Consider the following 16,629-nt stretch of genomic DNA (forward strand, 5'->3'; position numbering starts at 1 on the left):
AGCACTCTCCCACAGCAGTTTACATTGGACTCTATGGAGCTCAGTAGGCCGTGAATAGAAAACGATACATTTTGAATTCCACCTTTAAAAACAATTCCACCTTAAGAAACCCAGAATTGTATTGAAATGTCCACATCACAGGCCAAAAGAATCTTAAAAGCAAAAAAGATGGCCAATACATTTTAAATACCACCTTAATAAAAATTCCACCTTAAGAAACCCACAGTTGTATTGACACGTCCACCTTTAAAAATGACCACTTTAAATAAAGCTTAAAATGTCGAAAAGACAGGCAGTATATTGTGAATGAGGTATTCTTAAAAAATTCCACCTTAAGAAACCCTGGATAATTAAGATGTCCCCCTTAAAAATGACCTTTAAAGTGTTACAGACTGCCTGTGTATTTCTGTGGCCCTCACACCTCTTCCCCGTCAGTCTCTGCCTCTGCCCCTCCCCCTCCCCCCTCTCTCTCTCTCACACGCACGCTCACAGAATACAACTGACAGACTCAGGATTCAATGAATTTCGACCGGTTGCGCACCTTCCAAAAAACCTCAAATATCTCAAAAACTTTTCCAGGTCCAAAAATGAACGAAGCATACCGTAGCGACAAGGAGAGTCTGGTGCTCGAGATGGTGTAAAAATTTTTGCACTTTGAGCGAGATTTGATGGTGTAATTACGAGTTAAAAACAGGCAAAGTTTTGAAAATCTGCGTGCCGAGCCGCTCTTAAAATACATTGAGCTCTATGGGAGGAAAACCCTCCCAAGTGTCAAACAAAAATTCATAACTCAAGAACGGTATTCTCAAACGGTCTGAAACTTACAAGTGTGAGAAAGGGGAAATTTCTCTACCATTTAAAGTTTAAATGAAGTCTGTAGGTGAAAGTATAAGGAAGTTATGGTGAAATGTTCGGCAGAAAATTGAAAAAGAAAAAAAATAATTTCAATGGGTTCCTATGGGAGCGTACCCACCCTCCGAACAAATGCTTATAGCTCGGAAAGTTTTCCCCACATCACTTAACCGTATATACCGTTGCGACAAGGAGAGTCTGGGGATCGATATGGTATAAAAAAATTGCAGATTAAGTGAGAATTGAGCATGTTATGACGAGTTAAAAACAGGAGAAAATTTTAGAAACCGCACTCTGAGCTGCTCCAAAAATACATTGAACCCTATGGGAGCCGAAACCCTCCCTAGTGCCGAACAAAAATTCATAACTCAAAAACCGTATTTTCAATAATGTTCAAATTTAGAGGTCTTAGAAAGGACAAGTTTCTCTACCATTTAAAATTTAAATGAAGTTTCTAGGTGAAAGTATGAGGAAGTTATGGTGATTTGTTTGGCTGAAAAGTGAAAAACCCGTTTTCTGAGAAGGAATCTACAGTGTATGACGTCACCCACTGTAAGAGCCTCCCATTGAAATGAATGGAGGGATTTTGAAGGAGGAATAGAAAGGGAAGGATGAGTGCAAAAAATCTGAAAACGGAAGTGATGGGAGCCGGTACGCCCGGGTCCGACCGTCTGAAATCCCGTGTCCGTAGCTTGAAAAATGACCGAGTTAGAGCACTTTGAAAATTAATTCCATAGAAATGACTGGGGAAAAACGGAGCGATAAACGAGTGTAGCGGACGAACGAGTGCGGGTATCGGAAAGCTGTATACAAGCCCACATCGTCGCTATAGGACGCACGATTTCCAGGTGGAACGGAGTCGATAGCTCGAAAGCTGCGGGACTAGTTAGGCGGACAAGGAAACGCGGAATAATAAGAATAAAAATAATAATAATATGACTTAAGAAGAACAATATATTGCGCCGCTGCTTAAAGCAGCAGGCGCAACATAACTAGAGGTCTGCATTTCCAGGAGGAAACGCGAGATGTTGCGCCGCCTAAACCCCCGTCCCCCGATCCGCGTCTTTCCCGCTTAAAGCGAGGTCCTCGATACGGTAAACCCGCGTGGGTCACTAGGCGACGCTTATGGTGAAGGAGTTTACTGCTAAGCTGTTGGTAGTGGGATGTTAAGAGAGCACTCTCCCACAGCAGTTTACATTGGACTCTATGGAGCTCAGTAGGGCGTGAATAGAAAACGATACATTTTGAATTCCACCTTTAAAAACAATTCCACCTTAAGAAACCCAGAATTGTATTGAAATGTCCACATCACAGGCCAAAAGAATCTTAAAAGCAAAAAAGATGGCCAATACATTTTAAATACCACCTTAATAAAAATTCCACCTTAAGAAACCCACAGTTGTATTGACACGTCCACCTTTAAAAATGACCACTTTAAATAAAGCTTAAAATGTCGAAAAGACAGGCAGTATATTGTGAATGAGGTATTCTTAAAAAATTCCACCTTAAGAAACCCTGGATAATTAAGATGTCCCCCTTAAAAATGACCTTTAAAGTGTTACAGACTGCCTGTGTATTTCTGTGGCCCTCACACCTCTTCCCCGTCAGTCTCTGCCTCTGCCCCTCCCCCTCCCCCCTCTCTCTCTCTCACACGCACGCTCACAGAATACAACTGACAGACTCAGGATTCAATGAATTTCGACCGGTTGCGCACCTTCCAAAAAACCTCAAATATCTCAAAAACTTTTCCAGGTCCAAAAATGAACAAAGCATACCGTAGCGACAAGGAGAGTCTGGTGCTCGAGATGGTGTAAAAATTTTTGCACTTTGAGCGAGATTTGATGGTGTAATTACGAGTTAAAAACAGGCAAAGTTTTGAAAATCTGCGTGCCGAGCCGCTCTTAAAATACATTGAGCTCTATGGGAGGAAAACCCTCCCAAGTGTCAAACAAAAATTCATAACTCAAGAACGGTATTCTCAAACGGTCTGAAACTTACAAGTGTGAGAAAGGGGAAATTTCTCTACCATTTAAAGTTTAAATGAAGTCTGTAGGTGAAAGTATAAGGAAGTTATGGTGAAATGTTCGGCAGAAAATTGAAAAAGAAAAAAAATAATTTCAATGGGTTCCTATGGGAGCGTACCCACCCTCCGAACAAATGCTTATAGCTCGGAAAGTTTTCCCCACATCACTTAACCGTATATACCGTTGCGACAAGGAGAGTCTGGGGATCGATATGGTATAAAAAATTTGCAGATTAAGTGAGAATTGAGCATGTTATGACGAGTTAAAAACAGGAGAAAATTTTAGAAACCGCACTCTGAGCTGCTCCAAAAATACATTGAACCCTATGGGAGCCGAAACCCTCCCTAGTGCCGAACAAAAATTCATAACTCAAAAACCGTATTTTCAATAATGTTGAAATTTAGAGGTGTTAGAAAGGACAAGTTTCTCTACCATTTAAAATTTAAATGAAGTTTCTAGGTGAAAGTATGAGGAAGTTATGGTGAATTGTTCGGCTGAAAAGTGAAAAAACGGCTTTTTGCCACTGAAACTACAGTGGATGACATCACCCCCACTCTAAGAGCCTCCCATTGAAATGAATGGAGGGATTTTGAAGGAGGAAAAGAAAGGGAAGGATGAGTGCAAAAATTCTGAAAACGGAAGTGATGGGAGCCGGTACGCCCGGGTCCGACCGTCTGAAATCCCGTGTCCGTAGCTTGAAAAATGACCGAGTTAGAGCACTTTGAAAATTAATTCCATAGAAATGACTGGGGAAAAGCAGAGCGAAAAACGAGTGTAGCGGACGAACGAGTGCGGGTATCGGAAAGCTGTATACAAGCCCACATCGTCGCTATAGGACGCACGATTTCCAGGTGGAACGGAGTCGATAGCTCAAAAGCTGAGGGACTAGTTAAGCGGACAAGGAAACGCGGAATAATAAAAATAATAATAAAAATAATAATAATAATATGACTTACGGATAACAATATATCGCGCCGCTGCTTACAGCAGCAGGCGCAACATAACTAGAGGTCTGCATTTCCAGGAGGAAACGCGAGATGTTGCGCCGCCTAAACCCCTGCCCCCCGATCCGCGTCTTTCCCGCTTAAAGCGAGGTCCTCGATACGGCAAACCCACGTGGGTCACTAGGCGACGCTTATGGTGAAGGAGTTTACTGCTAAGCTGTCGGTAGTGGGATGTTAAGAGAGCACTCTCCCACAGCAGTTTACATTGGACTCTGTGGAGCTCTGTAGGCCGTGAATGGAAAACGGGGTCAAAGGTCATGAAGCGGGTGGGCTATCGACTCTTAATTTTACGTGGTGGGACCGTGGACCCTCGGGTCTGCCCGTTTGAATTCTGGTGTCTCTAGCTCGAAAACTGACCGTGTGACAGCAGTTTGAAAGTTTGACAAAAGTTTATGGACATTTTTCCATTCATTCCTATGGGAGTAAAGATGAAACTTCAAATGGTTACTGTGCGAAAACTATGCAACTTTTCCAAAAGCTGTATACAAGCCCGCATCCCACAGGGCAGCTCTACGAAACAAACTTTGAACGGAGTCGATATCTCGAAAACTGTGGGCGGAGTTAACCGGACAAGAACGAACGATCCTCAGAATGAAGGGCAGCAAACGTAACACTAGAGGTCTGCATTTCCAGGAGGAAACGCGAGATGTTGCGCCGCCTAAACCCCCGCCCCCCGATCCGCGTCTTTACCGCTTAAAGCGAGGTCCTCGATACGGTAAACCCGCGTGGGTCACTAGGCGACGCTTATGGTGAAGGAGTTTACTGCTAAGCTGTTGGTAGTGGGATGTTAAGAGAGCACTGTCCCACAGCAGTTTACATTGGACTCTATGGAGCTGTGTAGGCCGTGAATGGAAAACGGGGTCAAAGGTCATGAAGCGGGCGGGGTATCGGCCTATAATTTCACGTGGCGGGACCGTGGACTCTCGGGTCTGCCCGTTTGAATTCTGGTGTCTGTAGCTCGAAAACTGAGCGTGTGACAGCAGTTTGAAAGTTTGACAAAAGTTTATGGACATTTTTCCATTCATTCCTATGAGAGTAAAGATGAAACTTCAAATGCTTACTGTGCAAAAACTATGTAACTTTTCCAAAAGCTGTATACAAGCCCACATCCCACAGGGAAGCTCTACGAATGAAACTTTGAACGGAGTCGATATCTCGAAAACTGTGGGCGGAGTTAACCGGACAAGAATGAACGATCCTCAGAATGAAGGGCAGCAAACGTAACACTAGAGGTCTGCATTTCCAGGAGGAAACGCGAGATGTTGCGCCGCCTAAACCCCCGCCCCCCGATCCGCGTCTTTCCCGCTTAAAGCGAGGTCCTCGACACGGTAAACCCGCGTGGGTCACTAGGCGACGCTTATGGTGAAGGAGTTTACTGCTAAGCTGTTGGTAGTGGGATGTTAAGAGAGCACTGTCCCACAGCAGTTTACATTGGACTATGTGGAGCTGTGTAGGCCGTGAATGGAAAACGGGGTCAAAGGTCATGAAGCGGGTGGGCTATCGGCCCATAATTTCACGTGGTGGGACCTTGGACTCTCGGGTCTGCCCGTTTGAGTTCTGGTGTCTCTAGCTCGAAAACTGAGCGTGTGACAGCAGTTTGAAAGTTTGACAAAAGTTTATGGACATTTTTCCATTCATTCCTATGGGAGAAAAGATGAAACTTCAAATGCTTACTGTGCGAAAACTATGCAAATTTTCCAAAAGCTGTATACAAGCCCGCATCCCACAGGGAAGCTCTACGAATGAAACTTTGAACGGAGTCGATATCTCGAAAACTGTGGGCGGAGTTAACCGGACAAGAACGAACGATCCTCAGAATGAAGGGCAGCAAACGTAACACTAGAGGTCTGCATTTCCAGGAGGAAACACGAGATGTTGCGCCGCCTAAACCCCCGTCCCCCGATCCGCGTCTTTCCCGCTTAAAGCGAGGTCCTCGATACGGTAAACCCGCGTGGGTCACTAGGCGACGCTTATGGTGAAGGAGTTTACTGCTAAGCTGTTGGTAGTGGGATGTTAAGAGAGCACTCTCCCACAGCAGTTTACATTGGACTCTATGGAGCTCAGTAGGGCGTGAATAGAAAACGATACATTTTGAATTCCACCTTTAAAAACAATTCCACCTTAAGAAACCCAGAATTGTATTGAAATGTCCACATCACAGGCCAAAAGAATCTTAAAAGCAAAAAAGATGGCCAATACATTTTAAATACCACCTTAATAAAAATTCCACCTTAAGAAACCCACAGTTGTATTGACACGTCCACCTTTAAAAATGACCACTTTAAATAAAGCTTAAAATGTCGAAAAGACAGGCAGTATATTGTGAATGAGGTATTCTTAAAAAATTCCACCTTAAGAAACCCTGGATAATTAAGATGTCCCCCTTAAAAATGACCTTTAAAGTGTTACAGACTGCCTGTGTATTTCTGTGGCCCTCACACCTCTTCCCCGTCAGTCTCTGCCTCTGCCCCTCCCCCTCCCCCCTCTCTCTCTCTCACACGCACGCTCACAGAATACAACTGACAGACTCAGGATTCAATGAATTTCGACCGGTTGCGCACCTTCCAAAAAACCTCAAATATCTCAAAAACTTTTCCAGGTCCAAAAATGAACAAAGCATACCGTAGCGACAAGGAGAGTCTGGTGCTCGAGATGGTGTAAAAATTTTTGCACTTTGAGCGAGATTTGATGGTGTAATTACGAGTTAAAAACAGGCAAAGTTTTGAAAATCTGCGTGCCGAGCCGCTCTTAAAATACATTGAGCTCTATGGGAGGAAAACCCTCCCAAGTGTCAAACAAAAATTCATAACTCAAGAACGGTATTCTCAAACGGTCTGAAACTTACAAGTGTGAGAAAGGGGAAATTTCTCTACCATTTAAAGTTTAAATGAAGTCTGTAGGTGAAAGTATAAGGAAGTTATGGTGAAATGTTCGGCAGAAAATTGAAAAAGAAAAAAAATAATTTCAATGGGTTCCTATGGGAGCGTACCCACCCTCCGAACAAATGCTTATAGCTCGGAAAGTTTTCCCCACATCACTTAACCGTATATACCGTTGCGACAAGGAGAGTCTGGGGATCGATATGGTATAAAAAATTTGCAGATTAAGTGAGAATTGAGCATGTTATGACGAGTTAAAAACAGGAGAAAATTTTAGAAACCGCACTCTGAGCTGCTCCAAAAATACATTGAACCCTATGGGAGCCGAAACCCTCCCTAGTGCCGAACAAAAATTCATAACTCAAAAACCGTATTTTCAATAATGTTGAAATTTAGAGGTGTTAGAAAGGACAAGTTTCTCTACCATTTAAAATTTAAATGAAGTTTCTAGGTGAAAGTATGAGGAAGTTATGGTGAATTGTTCGGCTGAAAAGTGAAAAAACGGCTTTTTGCCACTGAAACTACAGTGGATGACATCACCCCCACTCTAAGAGCCTCCCATTGAAATGAATGGAGGGATTTTGAAGGAGGAAAAGAAAGGGAAGGATGAGTGCAAAAAATCTGAAAACGGAAGTGATGGGAGCCGGTACGCCCGGGTCCGACCGTCTGAAATCCCGTGTCCGTAGCTTGAAAAATGACCGAGTTAGAGCACTTTGAAAATTAATTCCATAGAAATGACTGGGGAAAAGCAGAGCGAAAAACGAGTGTAGCGGACGAACGAGTGCGGGTATCGGAAAGCTGTATACAAGCCCACATCGTCGCTATAGGACGCACGATTTCCAGGTGGAACGGAGTCGATAGCTCAAAAGCTGAGGGACTAGTTAAGCGGACAAGGAAACGCGGAATAATAAAAATAATAATAAAAATAATAATAATATGACTTACGGATAACAATATATCGCGCCGCTGCTTACAGCAGCAGGCGCAACATAACTAGAGGTCTGCATTTCCAGGAGGAAACGCGAGATGTTGCGCCGCCTAAACCCCCGTCCCCCGATCCGCGTCTTTCCCGCTTAAAGCGAGGTCCTCGGTACGGAAAAATCCGCGTGGGTCACTAGGTGACGCTTACGGTGAAGGAGTTTACTGCTAAGCTGTTGGTAGTGGGATGTTAAGAGAGCACTCTCCCACAGCAGTTTACATTGGACTCTATGGAGCTCTGTAGGCCGTGAATGGAAAACGGGGTCAAAGGTCATGAAGCGGGTGGGCTATCGGCCTATAGTTTCACGTGGTGGGACCGTGGACTCTCGGGTCTGCCCGTTTGAGTTCTGGTGTCTCTAGCTCGAAAACTGACCGTGTGACAGCAGTTTGAAAGTTTGACAAAAGTTTATGGACATTTTTCCATTCATTCCTATGGGAGTAAAGATGAAAGTTCAAAGGCTTCCTGTGCAAAAACTATGTAACTTTTCCAAAAGCTGTATACAAGCCCGCATCCCACAGGGCAGCTCTACGAAACAAACTTTGAACGGAGTCGATATCTCGAAAACTGTGGGCGGAGTTAACCGGACAAGAACGAACGATCCTCAGAATGAAGGGCAGCAAACGTAACACCAGGAGGAAACGCGAGAAGTTGCGCCGCCTAAACCCCCGCCCCCCGATCCGCGTCTTTCCCGCTTAAAGCGAGGTCCTCGATACGGTAAACCTGCGTGGGTCACTAGGCGACGCTTATGGTGAAGGAGTTTACTGCTAAGCTGTCGGTAGTGGGATGTTAAGAGAGCAGTCACCCACAGCAGTTTACATTGGACTCTATGGAGCTGTGTAGGCCGTGAATGGAAAACGGGGTCAAAGGTCATGAAGCGGGTGGGCTATCGGCCCATAGTTTCACGTGCTGGGACCGTGGACCCTCGGGTCTGCCCGTTTGAGTTCTGGTGTCTCTAGCTCGAAAACTGACCGTGTGACAGCAGTTTTAAAGTTTGACAAAAGTTTATGGACATTTTTCCATTCATTCCTATGAGAGAAAAGATGAAACTTCAAATGCTTACTGTGCAAAAACTATGCAACTTTTCCAAAAGCTGTATACAAGCCCGCATCCCACAGGGCAGCTCTACGAGACAAACTTTGAACGGAGTCTATATCTCGAAAACTGTGGGCGGAGTTAACCGGACAAGTATGAACGATCCTCAGAATGAAGGGCAGCAAACGTAACACGAGATGTTGCGCCGCCTAAACCCCCGCCCCCCGATCCGCGTCTTTCCCGCTTAAAGCGAGGTCCTCGATACGGTAAACCCGCGTGGGTCACTAGGCGACGCTTATGGTGAAGGAGTTTACTGCTAAGCTGTCGGTAGTGGGATGTTAAGAGAGCACTCTCCCACAGCAGTTTACATTGGACTCTATGGAGCTGTGTAGGCCGTGAATGGAAAACGGGGTCAAAGGTCATGAAGCGGGTGGGCTATCGGCCTATAGTTTCACGTGGTGGGACCTTGGACTCTCGGGTCTGCCCGTTTGAATTCTGGTGTCTCTAGCTCGAAAACTGAGCGTGTGACAGCAGTTTGAAAGTTTGACAAAAGTTTATGGACATTTTTCCATTCATTCCTATGGGAGTAAAGATGAAACTTCAAATGCTTACTGTGCAAAAACTATGCAACTTTTCCAAAAGCTGTATACAAGCCCGCATCCCACAGGGAAGCTCTACGAAACAAACTTTGAACGGAGTCGATATCTCGAAAGCTGTGGGCGGAGTTAACCGGACAAGAATGAACGATCCTCAGATTGAAGGGCAGCAAACGTAACACTAGAGGTCTGCATTTCCAGGAGGAAACGCGAGATGTTGCGCCGCCTAAACCCCCGTCCCCCGATCCGCGTCTTTCCCGCTTAAAGCGAGGTCCTCGATACGGTAAACCCGCGTGGGTCACTAGGCGACGCTTATGGTGAAGGAGTTTACTGCTAAGCTGTTGGTAGGTGGATGTTAAGAGAGCACTCTCCCACAGCAGTTTACATTGGACTCTATGGAGCTCTGTAGGCCGTGAATGGAAAACGATACATTTTGAATTCCACCTTTAAAAACAATTCCACCTTAAGAAACCCAGAATTGTATTGAAATGTCCACATCACAGGCCAAAAGAGTCTTAAAAGCAAAAAAAGATGGCCAATACATTTTAAATACCACCTTAATAAAAATTCCACCTTAAGAAACCCACAGTTGTATTGACACGTCCACCTTTAAAATGACCACTTTAAATAAAGCTTAAAATGTCGAAAAGACAGGCAGTATATTGTGAATGAGGTATTCTTAAAAAATTCCACCTTAAGAAACCCTGGATAATTAAGATGTCCCCCTTAAAAATGACCTTTAAAGTGTTACAGACTGCCTGTGTATTTCTGTGGCCCTCACAGCTCTCCCCGTCAGTCTCTGCCTCTGCCCCTCCCCCTCCCCCCTCTCTGTCTCTCACACGCACGCTCACAGAACACAACTGACAGACTCATGATTCAATGAATTTCGACCGGTGGGGCACCCTCCAAAAAACCTCAAATATCTCCAAAACTCGATACGGTAAACCCACATGGGTCACTAGGCGACGCTTATGGTGAAGGAGTTTACTGCTAAGCTGTCGGTAGTGGGATGTTAAGAGAGCACTCTCCCACAGCAGTTTACATTGGACTCTATGGAGCTGTGTAGGCCGTGAATAGAAAACGGGGTCAAAGGTCATGAAGCGGATGGGCTATCGGCCCATAATTTCACGTGGCGGGACCGTGGACTCTCGGGTCTGCCCGTTTGAATTCTGGTATCTCTAGCTCGAAAACTGACCGTGTGACTGCAGTTTGAAAGTTTGACAAAAGTTTATGGACATTTTTCCATTCATTCCTATGGGAGTAAAGATGAAACTTCAAATGCTTACTGTGCGAAAACTATGTAACTTTTCCAAAAGCTGTATACAAGCCCGCATCCCACAGGGAAGCTGTACGAATGAAACTTTGAACGGAGTCGATATCTCGAAAACTGTGGGCGGAGTTAACCGGACAAGAACGAACGATACTCAGAATGAAGGGCAGCAAACGTAACACTAGAGGTCTGCATTTCCAGGAGGAAACGCGAGATGTTGCGCCGCCTAAACCCCCGTCCCCCGATCCGCGTCTTTCCCGCTTAAAGCGAGGTCCTCGATACGGTAAACCCGCGTGGGTCACTAGGCGACGCTTATGGTGAAGGAGTTTACTGCTAAGCTGTTGGTAGTGGGATGTTAAGAGAGCACTCTCCCACAGCAGTTTACATTGGACTCTATGGAGCTCAGTAGGGCGTGAATAGAAAACGATACATTTTGAATTCCACCTTTAAAAACAATTCCACCTTAAGAAACCCAGAATTGTATTGAAATGTCCACATCACAGGCCAAAAGAATCTTAAAAGCAAAAAAGATGGCCAATACATTTTAAATACCACCTTAATAAAAATTCCACCTTAAGAAACCCACAGTTGTATTGACACGTCCACCTTTAAAAATGACCACTTTAAATAAAGCTTAAAATGTCGAAAAGACAGGCAGTATATTGTGAATGAGGTATTCTTAAAAAATTCCACCTTAAGAAACCCTGGATAATTAAGATGTCCCCCTTAAAAATGACCTTTAAAGTGTTACAGACTGCCTGTGTATTTCTGTGGCCTTCACACCTCTTCCCCGTCAGTGTCTGCCTCTGCCCCTCCCCCTCCCCCCTCTCTCTCTCTCACACGCACGCTCACAGAATACAACTGACAGACTCAGGATTCAATGAATTTCGACCGGTTGCGCACCTTCCAAAAAACCTCAAATATCTCAAAAACTTTTCCAGGTCCAAAAATGAACGAAGCATACCGTAGCGACAAGGAGAGTCTGGTGCTCGAGATGGTGTAAAAATTTTTGCACTTTGAGCGAGATTTGATGGTGTAATTACGAGTTAAAAACAGGCAAAGTTTTGAAAATCTGCGTGCCGAGCCGCTCTTAAAATACATTGAGCTCTATGGGAGGAAAACCCTCCCAAGTGTCAAACAAAAATTCATAACTCAAGAACGGTATTCTCAAACGGTCTGAAACTTACAAGTGTGAGAAAGGGGAAATTTCTCTACCATTTAAAGTTTAAATGAAGTCTGTAGGTGAAAGTATAAGGAAGTTATGGTGAAATGTTCGGCAGAAAATTGAAAAAGAAAAAAAATAATTTCAATGGGTTCCTATGGGAGCGTACCCACCCTCCGAACAAATGCTTATAGCTCGGAAAGTTTTCCCCACATCACTTAACCGTATATACCGTTGCGACAAGGAGAGTCTGGGGATCGATATGGTATAAAAAATTTGCAGATTAAGTGAGAATTGAGCATGTTATGACGAGTTAAAAACAGGAGAAAATTTTAGAAACCGCACTCTGAGCTGCTCCAAAAATACATTGAACCCTATGGGAGCCGAAACCCTCCCTAGTGCCGAACAAAAATTCATAACTCAAAAACCGTATTTTCAATAATGTTCAAATTTAGAGGTCTTAGAAAGGACAAGTTTCTCTACCATTTAAAATTTAAATGAAGTTTCTAGGTGAAAGTATGAGGAAGTTATGGTGATTTGTTTGGCTGAAAAGTGAAAAAACGGCTTTTTGCCACTGAAACTACAGTGGATGACATCACCCCCACTCTAAGAGCCTCCCATTGAAATGAATGGAGGGATTTTGAAGGAGGAAAAGAAAGGGAAGGATGAGTGCAAAAATTCCGAAAACGGAAGTGATGGGAGCCGGTACGCCCGGGTCCGACCGTCTGAAATCCCGTGTCCGTAGCTTGAAAAATGACCGAGTTAGAGCACTTTGAAAATTAATTCCATAGAAATGACTGGGGAAAAACAGAGCGAAAAACGAGTGTAGCGGACGAACGAGTGCGGGTATCGGAAAGCTGTATACAAGCCCACATCGTCGCTATAGGACGCACGATTTCCAGGTGGAACGGAGTCGATAGCTCAAAAGCTGAGGGACTAGTTAAGCGGACAAGGAAACGCGGAATAATAAAAATAATAATAAAAATAATAATAATATGACTTACGGATAACAATATATCGCGCCGCTGCTTACAGCAGCAGGCGCAACATAACTAGAGGTCTGCATTTCCAGGAGGAAACGCGAGATGTTGCGCCGCCGAAACCCCCGTCCCCCGATCCGCGTCTTTCCCGCTTAAAGCGAGGTCCTCGATACGGTAAACCCGCGTGGGTCACTAGGCGACGCTTATGGTGAAGGAGTTTACTGCTAAGCTGTTGGTAGTGGGATGTTAAGAGAGCACTCTCCCACAGCAGTTTACATTGGACTCTATGGAGCTCTGTAGGCCGTGAATGGAAAACGGGGTCAAAGGTCATGAAGCGGGTGGGGTATCGGCCTATAATTTCACGTGGTGGGACCGTGGACTCTCGGGTCTGCCCGTTTGAGTTCTGGTGTCTCTAGCTCGAAAACTGACCGTGTGACAGCAGTTTGAAAGTTTGACAAAAGTTTATGGACATTTTTCCATTCATTCCTATGGGAGTTAAGATGAAACTTCAAATGCTTACTGTGCGAAAACTATGTAACTTTTCCAAAAGCTGTATACAAGCCCGCATCCCACAGGGAAGCTCTACGAAACAAACTTTGAACGGAGTCGATATCTCAAAAACTGTGGGCGGAGTTAACCGGACAAGAATGAACGATCCTCAGAATGAAGGGCAGCAAACGTAACACTAGAGGTCTGCATTTCCAGGAGGAAACGCGAGATGTTGCGCCGCCTAAACCCCCGTCCCCCGATCCGCGTCTTTCCCGCTTAAAGAGAGGCCCTCGATACGGTAAACCCGCATGGGTCACTAGGCGACGCTTATGGTGAAGGAGTTTACTGCTAAGCTGTCGGTAGTGGGATGTTAAGAGAGCACTCTCCCACAGCAGTTTACATTGGACTCTATGGAGCTCTGTAGGCCGTGAAAGGAAAACGGGGTCAAAGGTCATGAAGCGGGTGGGCTATCGGCCCATAAATTCACGTGGTGGGACCGTGGACTCTCGGGTCTGCCCGTTTGAATTCTGGTGTCTCTAGCTCGAAAACTGACCGTGTGACATCAGTTTGAAAGTTTGACAAAAGTTTTCTGAGAAGGAATCTACAGTGTATGACGTCACCCACTGTAAGAGCCTCCCATTGAAATGAATGGAGGGATTTTGAAGGAGGAATAGAAAGGGAAGGATGAGTGCAAAAAATCTGAAAACGGAAGTGATGGGAGCCGGTACGCCCGGGTCCGACCGTCTGAAATCCCGTGTCCGTAGCTTGAAAAATGACCGAGTTAGAGCACTTTGAAAATTAATTCCATAGAAATGACTGGGGAAAAACGGAGCGATAAACGAGTGTAGCGGACGAACGAGTGCGGGTATCGGAAAGCTGTATACAAGCCCACATCGTCGCTATAGGACGCACGATTTCCAGGTGGAACGGAGTCGATAGCTCGAAAGCTGCGGGACTAGTTAGGCGGACAAGGAAACGCGGAATAATAAGAATAAAAATAATAATAATATGACTTAAGAAGAACAATATATTGCGCCGCTGCTTAAAGCAGCAGGCGCAACATAACTAGAGGTCTGCATTTCCAGGAGGAAACGCGAGATGTTGCGCCGCCTAAACCCCCGCCCCCTGATCCGCGTCTTTCCCGCTTAAAGCGAGGTCCTCGATACGGTAAACCCGCGTGGGTCACTAGGCGACGCTTATGGTGAAGGAGTTTACTGCTAAGCTGTCGGTAGTGGGATGTTAAGGGAGCACTCTCCCACAGCAGTTTACATTGGACTCTATGGAGCTCTGTAGGCCGTGAAAGGAAAACGGGGTGAAAGGTCATGAAGCGGGTGGGCTATCGGCCCATAAATTCACGTGGTGGGACCGTGGACTCTCGGGTCTGCCCGTTTGAATTCTGGTGTCTCTAGCTCGAAAACTGACCGTGTGACAGCAGTTTTAAAGTTTGACAAAAGTTTATGGACATTTTTCCATTCATTCCTATGGGAGAAAAGATGAAACTTCAAATGCTTACTGTGCGAAAACTATGTAACTTTTCCAAAAGCTGTATACAAGCCCGCATCCCACAGGGCAGCTCTACGAGACAAACTTTGAACGGAGTCTATATCTCGAAAACTGTGGGCGGAGTTAACCGGACAAGAATGAACGATCCTCAGAATGAAGGGCAGCAAACGTAACACTAGAGGTCTGCATTTCCAGGAGGAAACGCGAGATGTTGCGCCGCCTAAACCCCCGTCCCCCGATCCGCGTCTTTCCCGCTTAAAGCGAGGTCCTCGATACGGTAAACCCGCGTGGGTCACTAGGCGACGCTTATGGTGAAGGAGTTTACTGCTAAGCTGTCGGTAGTGGGATGTTAAGAGAGCACTCTCCCACAGCAGTTTACATTGGACTCTATGGAGCTCTGTAGGCCGTGAAAGGAAAACGGGGTCAAAGGTCATGAAGCGGGTGGGTTATCGGCCCATAATTTTACGTGGTGGGACCGTGGACCCTCGGGTCTGCCCGTTTGAGTTCTGGTGTCTCTAGCTCGAAAACTGACCGTGTGACAGCAGTTTGAATGTTTGACAAAAGTTTATGGACATTTTTCCATTCATTCCTATGTGAGAAAAGATGAAACTTCAAATGCTTCCTGTGCGAAAACTATGTAACTTTTCTAAAAGCTGTATACAAGCCCGCATCCCACAGGGAAGCTCTACGAAACAAACTTTGAACGGAGTCGATATCTCGAAAACTGTGGGCGGAGTTAACCGGACAAGAATGAACGATCCTCAGAATGAAGGGCAGCAAACGTAACACCAGGAGGAAACGCGAGATGTTGCGCCGCCTAAACCCCCTTCCCCCGATCCGCGTCTTTCCCGCTTAAAGCGAGGTCCTCGATACGGTAAACCCGCGTGGGTCACTAGGCGACGCTTATGGTGAAGGAGTTTACTGCTAAGCTGTCGGTAGTGGGATGTTAAGAGAGCACTCTCCCACAGCAGTTTACATTGGACTCTATGGAGCTCTGTAGGCCGTGAAAGGAAAACGGGGTCAAAGGTCATGAAGCGGGTGGGTTATCGGCCCATAATTTTACGTGGTGGGACCGTGGACCCTCGGGTCTGCCCGTTTGAGCTCTGGTGTCTCTAGCTCGAAAACTGACCGTGTGACAGCAGTTTGAATGTTTGACAAAAGTTTATGGACATTTTTCCATTCGTTCCTATGTGAGAAAAGATGAAACTTCAAATGCTTCCTGTGCGAAAACTATGTAACTTTTCTAAAAGCTGTATACAAGCCCGCATCCCACAGGGAAGCTCTACGAAACAAACTTTGAACGGAGTCGATATCTCGAAAACTGTGGGCGGAGTTAACCGGACAAGAATGAACGATCCTCAGAATGAAGGGCAGCAAACGTAACACTAGAGGTCTGCATTTCCAGGAGGAAACGCGAGATGTTGCGCCGCCTAAACCCCCGTCCCCCGATCCGCGTCTTTCCCGCTTAAAGCGAGGTCCTCGATACGGTAAACCCGCGTGGGTCACTAGGCGACGCTTATGGTGAAGGAGTTTACTGCTAAGCTGTCGGTAGTGGGATGTTAAGAGAGCACTCTCCCACAGCAGTTTACATTGGACACTATGGAGCTCAGTAGGGTGTGAATAGAAAACGATACATTTTGAATTCCACCTTTAAAAACAATTCCACCTTAAGAAACCCAGAATTGTATTGAAATGTCCACATCACAGGCCAAAAGAGTCTTAAAAGCAAAAAAAAGATGGCCAATACATTTTAAATACCACCTTAATAAAAATTCCACCTTAAGAAACCCACAGTTGTATTGACACGTCCACCTTTAAAAATGACCACTTGAAATAAAGCTTAAAATGTCGAAAAGACA

Source organism: Hoplias malabaricus, chromosome 2 (assembly GCF_029633855.1).
Source record: "Hoplias malabaricus isolate fHopMal1 chromosome 2, fHopMal1.hap1, whole genome shotgun sequence".
Classification (NCBI taxonomy): domain Eukaryota; kingdom Metazoa; phylum Chordata; class Actinopteri; order Characiformes; family Erythrinidae; genus Hoplias; species Hoplias malabaricus.